Here is a 13,393-nt window from a genome sequence, read left to right as displayed (position 1 = left end):
AAACATTTTATTGATGAAAAGACAATAACTGTGTACAAGACAATTATTCAGGAAACCCATCGATGTGTTAGAGACAATTTCTTCCCTTTGGTCATTACTCGCATCAAGCGTCGTTGAGGTGTCACTTTAGGGTCCTTTGGGTCGGGAGACCAGCTCTCAGCTATACTTTTCTTTCGCGAGATAGACTTCGATTTAAGTCTCTGATATTGAGCCCTCGCTTCAGGATTGGACAGCAGTGTGAGAGGGATGTTTAGCTTTAATAATGAGATGAGAAACTTGGACCATCCCTCAGGTAATGATGAACTTGTTTTCTTATACGGTTGGGAAAGGTACTTGAATATATCACACGAGACCCTTTTACAGCATTTCCTTCATACATAAATTGGCCATTCATATTCCAACCATCACCGTTTTTGGATATCCTCAGGATAATGTAATGTATATGATAATGCATATATACTTTTGACGGAAGGCTATTTAGAATATCCTTACCCAAGTCATCTGTAACAGAGGGTGTTTTTAGAACACTTTCGACACGACTGTCAGAGTCGTGGGGATGATCGCTGACTCCGTCTCGTTTTAAAGTCAGAGTTACTCTCCTTTGGTCTCTCTGATCCTGTTTTGTAAAGGTTAAATATCTCTGCAATAGAGCATCATACTTTTTAATCTTCTCATACGAGTTTAACTGAGAATCATTTAGAATGGTCCTCATCTTCTCATTCAGTTCGTCTTCGGCAGTTTCACGGATGTGGGAGGTTGGAGGTTGGTGATAACTGGTTAATTTGCTGAGGAGAGACGAGATACATTTTCTGGATAGTCTTCATAGTGTTTTACTTCTTTACAAGTCCTCCTATTAGATTCCCAATGATTGGAACGGCAGCCGATAGCAACGGCAACAGGGATCCTCCCGATTGCTTTTTAAGAATCCTTCATTTACGCTTCACGCACGCCTTTTTATTAGCCAAGAGTCTGATGTTTTTCTTCTGTTTTTTTCAGTTTTTTGAACTGAGCCTGCGACAACGGTAAAAAAGAAAAAAAAAAAAAAAAATCTGTCAAATCTGCCGAGGCCTGCCTCCAATTATCCGCCCACCACGCTGGAATCCCAGGCAGCCTTAGTCCAGCCGAGCATTTGATGTTGCCACTCAACATTTGATGGAGAACAGGGTGGCTTTGAAAATTGAGTGTAAACTTGCCTGCCAAGTTTGACGTGAAGAAGGAGGGGACGGCGCTGGTGGGGAAGAGGAAAAGTGGGGAGACAAGGAAAAAGCCGCTGGATGGAAAGCAGCTGCTGACGGCTGGAAAACATCATTTTAAACGGACCCAAATGTGGCACTGGAAACCGGTGCCAAGTAGTCAGCGTTTCATTTTGCTGATGCATAGTAGAGCTGGAGACGATGTTTAGAAGAAGGCATAAACCTCCATTATTCTGAGGAAATAACCTGGAGTCTCCCTCAAACGTGACTCAGTTAAGCTTTCTTCATTCACACTGGAGCTGAGGCAGTGGGCAAAATCATGCTATCAGTCCTGTAGCTGTGAGGACCGACAACAGAGAGGATTCTGACAAACATGACGAATGAGTTCCTGCACTCGGCTTCTCCTCGCTCGCGAGAACCATGAAGCAGCCACACTGTACTGGCGCCTTGCGTCATTATTCAAAGGCAACATGATGGAATGCGTCAACTTTTTACCCTCATGTTGGCTTCTGACAAGTTCTGACAACTTAAATTAGGGTTTGCTTGTTATTCTACACTTTGAGTCGCTGAAAATCTAAGCAAAAAGCTGAAACATCAGAAGGTACAACAGGAATGTACGCGATTGCTTGTCAGTCTACCTGTGTCCTGCGTGTCATTTTGCAGTAACTAAGGTACACAGCTACAGCAAATCCTGCTGCCTTTGATCTTTGGCGTATGTTTCTGTTTAGCCCAGAATTTCATTCAAAAATTAAGAAGTGCAAGAGGGAGCAGCTGAGCTTGAAGCTTGGGAATCTAAACACACTCTGAAGGCATTAAATAGTAACCATGCAGCTCGAGGTGACACTGAAGTCAGCATGTCCCGTGGCACATCCTGATGTCCTGAGCACTGTGTCATGTGGAGGAAGATGGAGGTTGAGGCTATGCCATGGGGTGGCACTTTAAGTCTAAATACTCTCATGTCACCAGGACTTTGTGATGTGTTTAAGTCTTGAGGAGATATTTGAGTAAAGAGAGAACCAGGTCTCAAGACTCAATCAAAATAAAGTAATCAATCACTCGTCCATACTCTTCCATTTCAGCATCAGAACCTTGGGATAGTAGTGGGATAAGTCACTCACCACCCCATTATTTAAAACAGCGGAGAAGTTTATGAATCCAAAGTATTTTGAATGAAAGACAGAACAAAGTGAGAAGCCTATTCATCAGCCCCTATTTACCTCTGAGTCATATTCATGAAAAGCAATGACCTCACTCCTTGTTGGCTCAGGCAACAGGTAAGTGAAGAGGCTGAACCGGTCGTGTTCAAACTAATGACTGCTGAGGGCAGACCGATGACGGTAAAGTGAAACTTTTTTTTCAAAACATTCAGGGTGATCTCACCGAGAGCTTGAATAAAGTCTAAAGTTAAGGAGAACTATGCATCAAAATGTCTTTACGTTTCTTTGATGGAGCATGGTATTGTTCCTTCAGTAAACCTGCGTTTCTTTTTTTACGCGCTGACATAACTTAAGCAGACGTTTTTGGTATGTACACAGTGTGACGTTGATGAGGAAGTATCCCAGTCCTTAGTCTGTAGCGTTCTGGACATGAGGGTGTTAGATCAACAATTAAGTGCCTGTGAGCGCCAGCTGTAGTGTCTTCAATGCTTTCTAGAAAGAAAGCTCTTTGAGACGGTTAAACCTGTTGAGCAAGAACTTTCATCTGCATTTTATTGCTATTCTTAAACAATACAAAGTAATTGCCATTCAGACTAATAGTACGACTATATTGACCACGATGAAATAAGTTTTGCGTCAGCATTATAACACTCGTATTTTTATGTTGTCTGTACTGGGTAAAAATTCGAACAACCTCAGGGTTTTCAGAAGCTTCAAAAAAACATTGTCAAGAATAATCAAATGTTTTCTATCAGAAGGAAATACATCTTCATTTTCAAAAGATTCATGTAAACCTTCAATGAATTTGACATTTTTATTCATCTTTTGCAATTCACTGTACATAGGTTGAAAAGAAGTATAAAGCCATACAATATTTACATTGACATCATCCATGACATGTTCACAATTTTCAAGTATACATTTTACAAAATGGGTCTTTCCTGACCCTGATGGTCCCACCCCAACGTGGATCGAAATTAATTTATTCCATAATGACCCCTCATCCACTCAAAACTCAGAACCCAAAAGGTTTGGTTGTGCCGTCCGATAACAATCGCCTCTTATCGTACACGACCCGGAGTTTTTTCGTAACTGATCTGTTTTTTAAAGTGATGTTCTTTTTATCCCTCACAATGATGTGTTGACGGGTCTCAAGCACGCCGTCAGGAGAATACTCTAAAAACAAGTCATCCAGTGTCACCACAAACAACGGGGAACCCTTTACACATGACTGTTAGATTGTGGATGAAAGGTTTGAGGCCATCCTGAAAGAGGGATCATTGTTCAAGTTTTTTGATCCTCAGATTATCAATTAATGTGTTAATATTCTTCTGCGAGACGTACAGTTACTCTCTCCTCACTGGCATCAACAAGAAATATCTGTAAGGTCTCCTGCTGGTCCAGAACTCAATCATTGTTTCTCTGAATGAGCACCTTTGAACACATGTGTAACTTGTTGAATCGCCCAGGTTCTAGGTCTAAACTGAGGATACCACATATTGTTGTACTTGTTATTTAGAAACAATACAATACAAGGGACCTGCCATGATGTATGGTTGAGAGACTGCTACACAGGCAGACAAGCAGAGTCACATGTGTCTGAATTGATGGCCTGGTTTTCATAGGCGGAGTGAGCATCTAAGATCAAGATGGAGGTCGCCGATTTGTGATGGCTACTAGTGAGGAACAGATAAAATGTCATACATTGAAGATTTTGCAAGCTACTCACAAACATTCAACATAAATATTTGCCTGCATTCAACTTTTAATTTTCAATTTTTATCATTTCTATCTTTTGCAGGAGATAACTATTCCATCACTTATGTTTAAACCACATCATAGTGAGAATATATTCCAACAGCATTAGATTTAGCTCTTTCAAAATTTCAGATTTTGTTCAAGGATATTGTCGATATCCATTTGCCTTTGGAATTAATTGAGATTCCTTGCAAAAGTATCCTATTGACGCAAATGTTGACAGTAACGTTTGAAAATCGTAACATGGTCCTAGAAATTGCAGCACCTTCAAGAGTTTCTCCACAACCAACAGAAACACTACATCATTACAAAATATAACCCAAAAAGTACTGTAGTAACATGCAAACATGAACGTCAGTCTACACTTTGACTCCAAAGATCCAGTGGAAAAGCCTCATAGAACTTCATATCCAATATGTGTTCCTTCCTTCCGTTTAAAGTTCTTAAAGATGTTGATGAGATGTTTATGAGATGTTCATACAAATTCTACCAAGAAGAACACACCCAAACCAATGACAAGCATTGTCTAGGAGTTGTAAGTGATATGTTCATCAATTCCGCATTTACCTACGGATGCGTAGATCCAACAAGTCCAACATTTCCCCGCTGTGGGACAAATAAGGGGCACTCTGTGCTCAAGATTCAAGATTGTATTAATCACCGTGGTCACCCTCGACATTTTGGGTCCTCTCATTTGAAATGATATTTTCTATGTTCATATTTCGTCGTATGCAGTTACACTTTAAAACTTAACTGACTGATGGATGGATAGGTAGATGCAAGTTCATAAAAAGGAATAAAAGCCTTCTGCAGGATTCAGTGCCTCATTGAGAGACTACTAGCGTAAAAAAAAAAAAAAAAAAAATGCTTCCACGCAATTCGTACACCTTGTGAATGTAAACAGATAGAAGATAAAATACTATCCAGCTTGAAGATATGTAAAGAAAATGTAAGTCTAGGACGATTAAAAATGAAAAAACTGAACGTATGTCAGAAACTACAATGTCAACCCTGTGATTTGTTGTTTGTCAGTTAAAATTGGCAGTGATTAGTAAAAAGTTTTACTTGTAAAAAAAAAAATATATATATATATATATATATATATATATATATATTTATTTCATACTATTTCGTGAAAAAAGCGGGGGTTTGTGACTGGTAGCGAAAATAAAATGTTCTTGACATCTCAAAAGTTATACATCTTTTATGTTTTTCAAAATTTGAACAAATGAAAAAAGTTTGTCAAAATTTTTAAATAAAGTATATCTAGTTTCTAATAATATTTCTAATAATATTCATCTATTTATCCTATCGTAGATGGTTGTACAAAAACGTCAGGCTTTAATTCAGGATTACTAATACAATTTGTGTAAACAGACAGTTTCAGGTACATGAAAAGATTAAGAAGATTGGGAACATGCCAACACGTTTGTACATACTAAAATGGCTTGTTGTCTTATAGTGAGAATGGAATGTCTTAAATTTGATGCACGTGTGTGTGTGTGTGTGTGTGTGTGTTGAGAATCTAATGGATGGAGAAAAGCTTGAAGTAAAAGGAAAAATGTACTTACAGACTTCGGTGCTGCGATTATATTTTATAAGATGAACAGCCAGCCTACCAAAACTATTCTTTTATGGTTACTTGAGAACACAGACAAAACAGACAAGACAAAACCAGTTTCACAAACCTACAATGTCAACCAGTTTAACAAACAACTGGCAAAGTTGTTTGTTTTTAAAACACTGAAAAAAAAGTTTTAATATTTGAGACACAGGTGATAAATAATAACTGAGAATACACCTGTAACTTGTGAAAAAAATATGAAAATACAACATCTGAATTTGTTCACAAGCTTTACTTCAGCATTAAAATTTTGTGAAAATGAACAACAGAAACACTATTTTTTAAAATGGAAAGATTTAATCTAAACACTCGGGTTACTTTTTTATAATTCTCAATTCATACATTCAAAGTTTCACCTCAGCTCGAAGCAGGTTAGTCTCTGGATCTGATCTAACTATCACATATGATGTTGGAGTAATTGCGTCATTGAATTTCCTCCGCAGGGTGGCTGAGTGCACCCTTAGAGATAGGGTGAGGAGTTCGGTCATCCGGGAGGAGCTCGGGGTGCAGCCGCTGCTCCTCCACGTCTAGAAGAACCAGTTGAGGTGGCTCGGGCATCTGATCCGGATGCCCCCTGGACGCCTCCCTGGGGAGGTGTTCCGGACATGTCCTACCTTGAGGAGACCCCGGGGAAGACCCACGTCTCGCTGGAGAGATTATGTCTCCGGTCTGGCCTGGGAACGCCTAGGATCCCCCGGGAGGAGCTGGAGGAGGTTTGTGCGGACCGGGAAGTTTGGGCTTCCCTGCTCCAAATGCTGCCTCCACGACCCGACCCCGATAAGCGGTAGAAGAAGGTGAAGGTGAAGGTAATTGCGTAATGCATGCATAATTGGTTGATTCATCCTGATAATATAAACTATGATATTTGTTTTTATCCTTTGGTGCAACTTTTAAAGAGTTAAAACATTCAATTACTTCTACACTTGTTGCCTGGTTTTGAATAGATTTTTTAATTTTTTTTTTTTTTATTAGCATTTTTAAAAATGCTAAACACAAAATGCACACTACAAAACTAACATGTCGCACCGTACTGCTCCCGCATTTGGCTATTTTCACCTGAAAATAAAGAATGAAGACACATTTAAATCAATGAAAAGCATGGCTTGTAATATACACATTTTAGCCACTTGTAAGGCAAAAAAATAAAATAAAATAAAATTAAGGGTTAACATACTTTGGATATTTCTACACTACTTGTCTTACTAGCGATAGCATCAAGTATAAATGAATGTTCATTCAATGAATGTTCTGTCCCTCCTACATTGTAGATGTGTTACATGACAAGTTATAGGACGTTTGTATAGCTATTGTATCGCATTGCTTCACAATTGTTACATTGCAGGAACACATTCAGTCATTTCATCTTGCATGATATAGGGACTGAAAAGAAGCAGAGTGAAGAACAGTTCTTGTAACTTATTCTCACTTTCCCTCATTTTTGCCACAGTGTTTGCGTGTCGCTGTGTGAGTGTTAAGTTTGTTGTGTGTTAAGGTCTATTTTGCGCTCTCGAAGGCTCAAACGTTGTGTTGCTCAGTCTGGTCTGATCTAAATGTCACAGCTAATGATGAAGTAATTTTGTACTGCTCGCACGTTTGATCGTTTTACCCTTAAATTACAGGGTACAGTGCAAACTAAAAGTAGTCCATTTTTTTTTTTTACCTTTAGTGTGACTAGATTTTTTTTGAAAAGCATGACTCAGTCAAGCAACGACTGATGAAAATAGAATGTTTCTATATTTTATCGTCTGACTTGAAACAGCATCATGTAACTTTAAAATAATAAAATCTCTCTTTGTTCCAGCTCCAGAGGTCCTTCCATCGCCACCAGAAGGTTATCGGCTGACTCGAATCTAATATTAGAAGTGACAATGCATCTAGTACATAATATCATGAGATATTAACAGAAGCTTATAAATGATTAAATATATTTACCTGTATCACTCTGCGTTAATTATTACCCAGAGGGGTAATAATTCCTATAAAAGAAGAGATGAATATGATAAACCAACATGACAAAGTTTCTATAATAGTTTTTTATATTCACCTATAAAGCATCCGTGGCTAGACTGGTATCTATTGAAGGGAGCACTGCAGTCGGATCCGCGTGTACGCCACCGTCTTCAAAAGTTGGTCGCATTATTGCTCGAATAATGAAATCTTTTTACTTGTATCACTCTGCGTTAAATGAATGTCACACAGATGGGTGACGACATCTGTGAATGAAAAGAGATGTGATAAACATGACATAACGTTTTATATAATACTTATAATACTTGTATATGTAGATACACAGATATACTGTATATATATATAGATATATTCACCTATGGCGTGCAGAGGAAGAGGCATCCATAGCGAGACTGGAGTCCGTTTGAAAAGGAGTCCGATGAAGTTCTGGCAGGCCTGGTCAACAGCAAAGGTTACCCCTGAACTGATGTAAAATGTGGTCAGAATCAGGGTCATCGAAATACTCCATTTGTGTTAGGTCTTTTGTTGATTTTGGATAAAACAATGTTGGAAGAGCTCAGCATTTGCTAGATAGCTCAGAGGTGTGAACTTTTTCCCCTGTCAAATGATGCTATTTGGAAAGGAGGGGTGTGTGTGTGTGTGTGTGTGTGTGTGTGTGTGTGTGTGTGTGTGTGTGTGTGTGTGTGTGTGTGTGTGTGTGTGTGTGTGTGTGTGTTGTCTGAAGACAGCGAGGTTTGCCTTCAGACAGACCTCTCTGTCTTCAGATTGTCTCTTTTGAAGATTCAACCGGCCGGGAAAGAACTCACATCTCCTCAGCAAATTAACCCGTATCATGGACTCTGTTTCAGTGTCTGAGAAAGAGTCAGGCCTAGTGACTGTTGTTCCCCCACTGTTTGACCTCATTTTTGAAAGTATTTCCTGAGTAAGTAAAAAATCACTCACACAGGGTATAAAATTAAATAGACCGATTCAACAGAAACTCATATGAGTCGGATAGCTGTGTCATTTGAACTAATGCTGAAAACTAAAAGTATTTCTTTCTTTTGTTTTATCCCTGTTCACTCAACCTTATTTTCTGAAAAACTAAAAATATTTCTTTCTTTTGTTTTATCCTTTCATCGCTTTACCCTAGTTTCTGAAATCTAAAAGTTTTTCTCTCTTTTGTTTTATCCTTGTTCACTCAACCTTATTTTTTTGAAAACTAAAAGTATTTCTTTCATTTGTTTTATCCTTTCATTGCTTGACCCTAGTTTCTGAAAACTAAAAGTATTCCTCCCTTTTGTTTTATCCTTGTTCACTGAATGTTATTTTCTGAAAAACTAAAAGTATTTCTCAAACAAGTAGAAATTATCTGTTTTAAACACATTTTGAAAAAATGGTGCATGAGTTGGGTAGCTGTGTCATTTGAACTATTAGTGAAGACTAAAAAAGTGTTTTGTTTCTCCTGTGTTATCTTTAAGAAATATTTCAAGAATGAAAAACTGTTTCATAAGATGTTAAATAACTTCTAAAATGTTTAAACCAGAAATAATATTGTAGCTACTAACACTGTGAGGATGCAGCTGACCCCTCCCATGCATCACACAGGATGGAGCATCCGCCCTCGACCTTCATTATTTTCCTTCCTGTCATAAAACAAGGGGAATGGTTATTATTTTAATTTCCTGTTGATATAAAAAAGGGGGAGGGTTATTATTTTAACTTCTTGTTGATAGAAACAAAGGGGGAGGGGTTTTATTACCTCCGGAAGGGGAAGGGTTTATTACCTCCGGGGGCCATAAATCAATACAGGTTTGACATTTTGTGGTTTCCTTCTTCTCTCTGATGATGGATATACCCCCACAGCTCCACTCCCTATGACTTATCCTGAGAGTTTTCAATCGTTCCTTATTATTATTATCCTTATTATTTCTCTTTGACTGTAGTCCGAGCGTAGCGGAGATGGGAGAACCTTGGGCTAATGTGGAGATGAACTCGCCGGGGCTCCGCCCTTAACTACAGGTCCGCCATGCAGGTCAACTTGAGTAGGTGGAGAGAGTATCCTCACCACATAGTCTGACCCGAGATAAACCATGTGGAGTGCAAACAGGACAGAACTTCAACGTCCAGACCTCACGCCTTAAAGATTGCAGCCGAACCGTGGTGGCCACCACTGCGGATAAGTGCGCAGGAGAAGCGTCGCCAAAGTAGGTGAAGATTGACCGGTGGCCTGTCTCATATCAAAGAGGGGTGGCGTGCCAAGAGACCTGCTGCTATCTCCACACGCCAGGTCTCACGCCAGTCCTGCCTACTAGACGTCTTGCGCCAACGACCTCACCCCCAAGGTCCCTGCTCTGGCAACTACACAGGGGAACCTAAAGCCATCCCATAGCCACAGCACTTGTTTGAGACCAACGTGGATGAACACAATTGGCACAAATTAAACGTCCACATTTGAAGGGAAAACTCGCCAGTGGAGAAACGTTTGGCCCATGACGAAGCGCTGCGGAAGAGAATGATTCTTTCATCTATTGACCAGAGCTGCTGGAAGTACCTGTAAACAGGACAACATGAGGCAAAGAAGAAGCTGCTACGTCAGACAAATAGAAATCTGCAAAAGTTGAGGCGGAACCCGAGGAGGCTGCTCGGCCGGTTTCTGCCAAAGAAACTCCTCAGAAGGCAGCTATGGATGTTGCCCCTTTTTACCACCTGCCAGAGCCACCCACATCTTATCTGTTTTCCCGACGGCCTTGACTCCATTCAGACTAGCTCTCGACCTCACGGGACACACCTTGTGCAAGTGCCAGTGGTTCTCATCCGGGTGGGGGGTAGGACAGAAAGCCTTCACCGAAAAATTGCTGACCTCAGAAGAGGCACAAAGAAATTTGGGAAAAAAGACTAATCGAGAAGACACGTAGTTCTCCAAACCCTCCTGATGGAGGGCAGGACAAGTAGGAGAGCTGCTTTGTAAGCCACCAGCTCCAAAGGAGCCTGATCAAGTGGCTCGAAGGGAGCTTCAAAGAGAGACTTTAATACCAATTCAAGATCCCAATAGGGGCAGATGTGTCTGGAGGTGGGTCTTAACTGGACTAACAGTGGATGTTTACCCAACGGACAGCAGTCCACACCCATTGAGCATTATATACTTTGAGTGTTGCGGGTGCTTCAGCATTTCGAATAGTGAACTGCACCTCAGGGGGGCAGAGGACTGCCTGCTAGCCTTGAAGTAGCCATGCTTTGTTGGGGACACCCCTGGATCGGCGGACCCCTCATAATTTCTGCCCCCTGCTGCTGGACTGTTTGCAGGACTTGAACAGGTTGCAGCACACCCTCGTGTGAGTACTCCAGAACATCTCCCAGGACTCTGGAACTCCTATGAGGTCATCTTGACCACAAAGCTTAACCCCCAGCCTTGCAGTGTGGCCTGACCTGAGAACCATGGGCAATTACCATGGCCGTCCATACCGGACGTCTGACTGGCACCGCCGGCTCCTTTGTCAGACGGCTGTCAAGGAGATGCACGTTTTGCTGCACTAAACCGCCTGCAATGTCACCGGCTTTTCACTCCTCATGAAACGGCTCACTAGACGATGCTCGCCGACGGGGTGACCGTCCAGACCATTGTGTAGCATGGAAAGGGCTGCTACATATACCCATAATGTAGCACTGCACCGATGTTCATTAACCAGATGTTGGAGAAAAGAGAGGATTAGAGAATAGGTGCCGATTTTGGGGAGGCTGACAGGGTTCCACACCACTGGGGAAACAATGTCCATTTAGCATTGTATGCTCTGAGGGTTGACAGAGCTTTAGCGTTCTGAAGAATCAATGGGACATCCGGCATGTGACTGATTGTTAAGCCTGGAGAAGTCAAATCTTGAAGGGTCGTCCTTGTATTGGGGGAGCCCTCGGGGTTCCTGATGCTTGCAGAAGCGCTGACCTCGATGGAGGGAACTCCCAGGGGCCTTTGATCCGCATCTGACACATCTCCAGATACCAGCTGGAGCTGTCTGGAGCCACGAGAATCATTCTCACAGTCGGCAGCTGAATTCTCCTCATCAGAGAAAGAAGAAGGCAAGGAGGAGGAAGGGCAAACAGGAGGCCTTCTGAGTCCAGACTGAGTCCAGCATGACCCCACGAACGTCGTGCTCTGTCTGGGACTGGGACTCTGACTGGGAGTGCGCTTTTCAGGAGGTTTACTCTGTGTCTCAATAGCACGATGTGCTCCAACACCAAGCTGGTGTGCGCTCATGACTCCTGTTTCGACCTGGCTAGAATCAACCAGTACTCCAAGTACGTCAGAATTCGCAGACCTTGTCTCCTTAATGGATCGAGCCCCACCTCCACGCACTTTGCGAAGGTGCGAGGCACTAGAGTGCTGTATTAAACCTGACCCTCGAGCCCAAACCGGAAAAACTTTCTGTGACTCGGCCAAACCGTGTTGTGGAAGTTGGAGTGTGCAAGATCAAGATCCACTCTCACACTCTGACGCACTCCAGGAGTCTCGTGGTAGTCCAGAACCGCTGTCTGGTCACGAATTGGTTGAGGACACTGAGGTCCAGAACAGTTCTCCACTCTCCTGTCTTCTTGGGTTCCAGAAAGTACCAGGAGTAAAACCCAGTGTAAGAGGATCGCTTTGGCACTAGCTCGATTACTTCATCAGAAATGACCGCTGGTTCTCTGAGTTGACCCAGGTCCACTTGAAGTCGCGGAACCTGGGATTTGACTGTGAAACTGAAGGGCGTGTCAATGACCGAGTGTCTTCTCGATCCATATGGGCAGGTGGGGAGACATGCGCTTTCAATTCGGAAGATACTCTGTCAAGACAGGCGCCCTGAGCACAGGAACGTACCCGGCCTCCGGGGCAGGTCCAGGTCGAAAAGGCCATCGGTACTCAGCGCCCAATGTTCTTCAAAAACAGACTCGCTTTTGTCAGCTGGGGAAGTAGGGTCCCAAACTTGCAGTGTACCTTGATCTGACACTGCAATTCTCCTAAGATGGACACCCGAGGGACCGGCCCAATCATCCTCAGAAAGAGATGACTCTCTCGATGACGATGTCTTGCTTGCCTACGAGAGGTTTGGAGTGCTGCAGAGAAAAGAATCACAGACAGACATCGGATCAGCGCCTACTGTGTGATGAAGTGGTGGCTTTCGCGGTCCTGTGGCGAACCCTGCTGGAAACTGGCAAGTCTGAATAATAAGAAGAGTTAATGGCAAAATTGAAACTCTCCCGACTTTTGGCAAGAACCGGGATCTGTTGAGAGACTGGAAAGAGTTATTTGACGCCTATGCTTCTTATTGTGGCGAAGCTGAAAAAAAAACATAACTTCTTGGCTCCAGAAACTTCCCCGTCTCTAGAGACGATATCAAACAAAAACACATTTTGAAGCAGGATTCCGCATTGACTGGAACCGGAAGAGAACTTGGAGGGTGATAAACCCTAATTTTGGGCGGAGAAGAAACAGACCAAATACCAAAGTCATGCATCTTTTTTTTTTTTTTTTTGAGTTAGACTTTGGTTCAGATGCATACTTTTAGATACAAAGTTTTCTTCCTTCGCATTTGGAGGGTGCAGAGCTGAGAGACCGACTGGTCTCTCCAAGAGGAGCAGCGATGATCAGCGCGGCGATGATCCGGACGGCTGGGCTCACCCCTCCCCTTCGACCAGCGACGGTGTTCCCCCTGGGCGGCGGCTGTGTGAGGAGGCGCTGC

The sequence above is a fragment of the Synchiropus splendidus genome, unplaced genomic scaffold (assembly GCF_027744825.2).
Source record: "Synchiropus splendidus isolate RoL2022-P1 unplaced genomic scaffold, RoL_Sspl_1.0 HiC_scaffold_22, whole genome shotgun sequence".
NCBI classification, from domain to species: Eukaryota; Metazoa; Chordata; class Actinopteri; order Syngnathiformes; family Callionymidae; genus Synchiropus; species Synchiropus splendidus.
The sequence above is the reverse complement of the archived record's forward strand: the minus strand, read 5'-3'. Positions refer to the sequence as shown.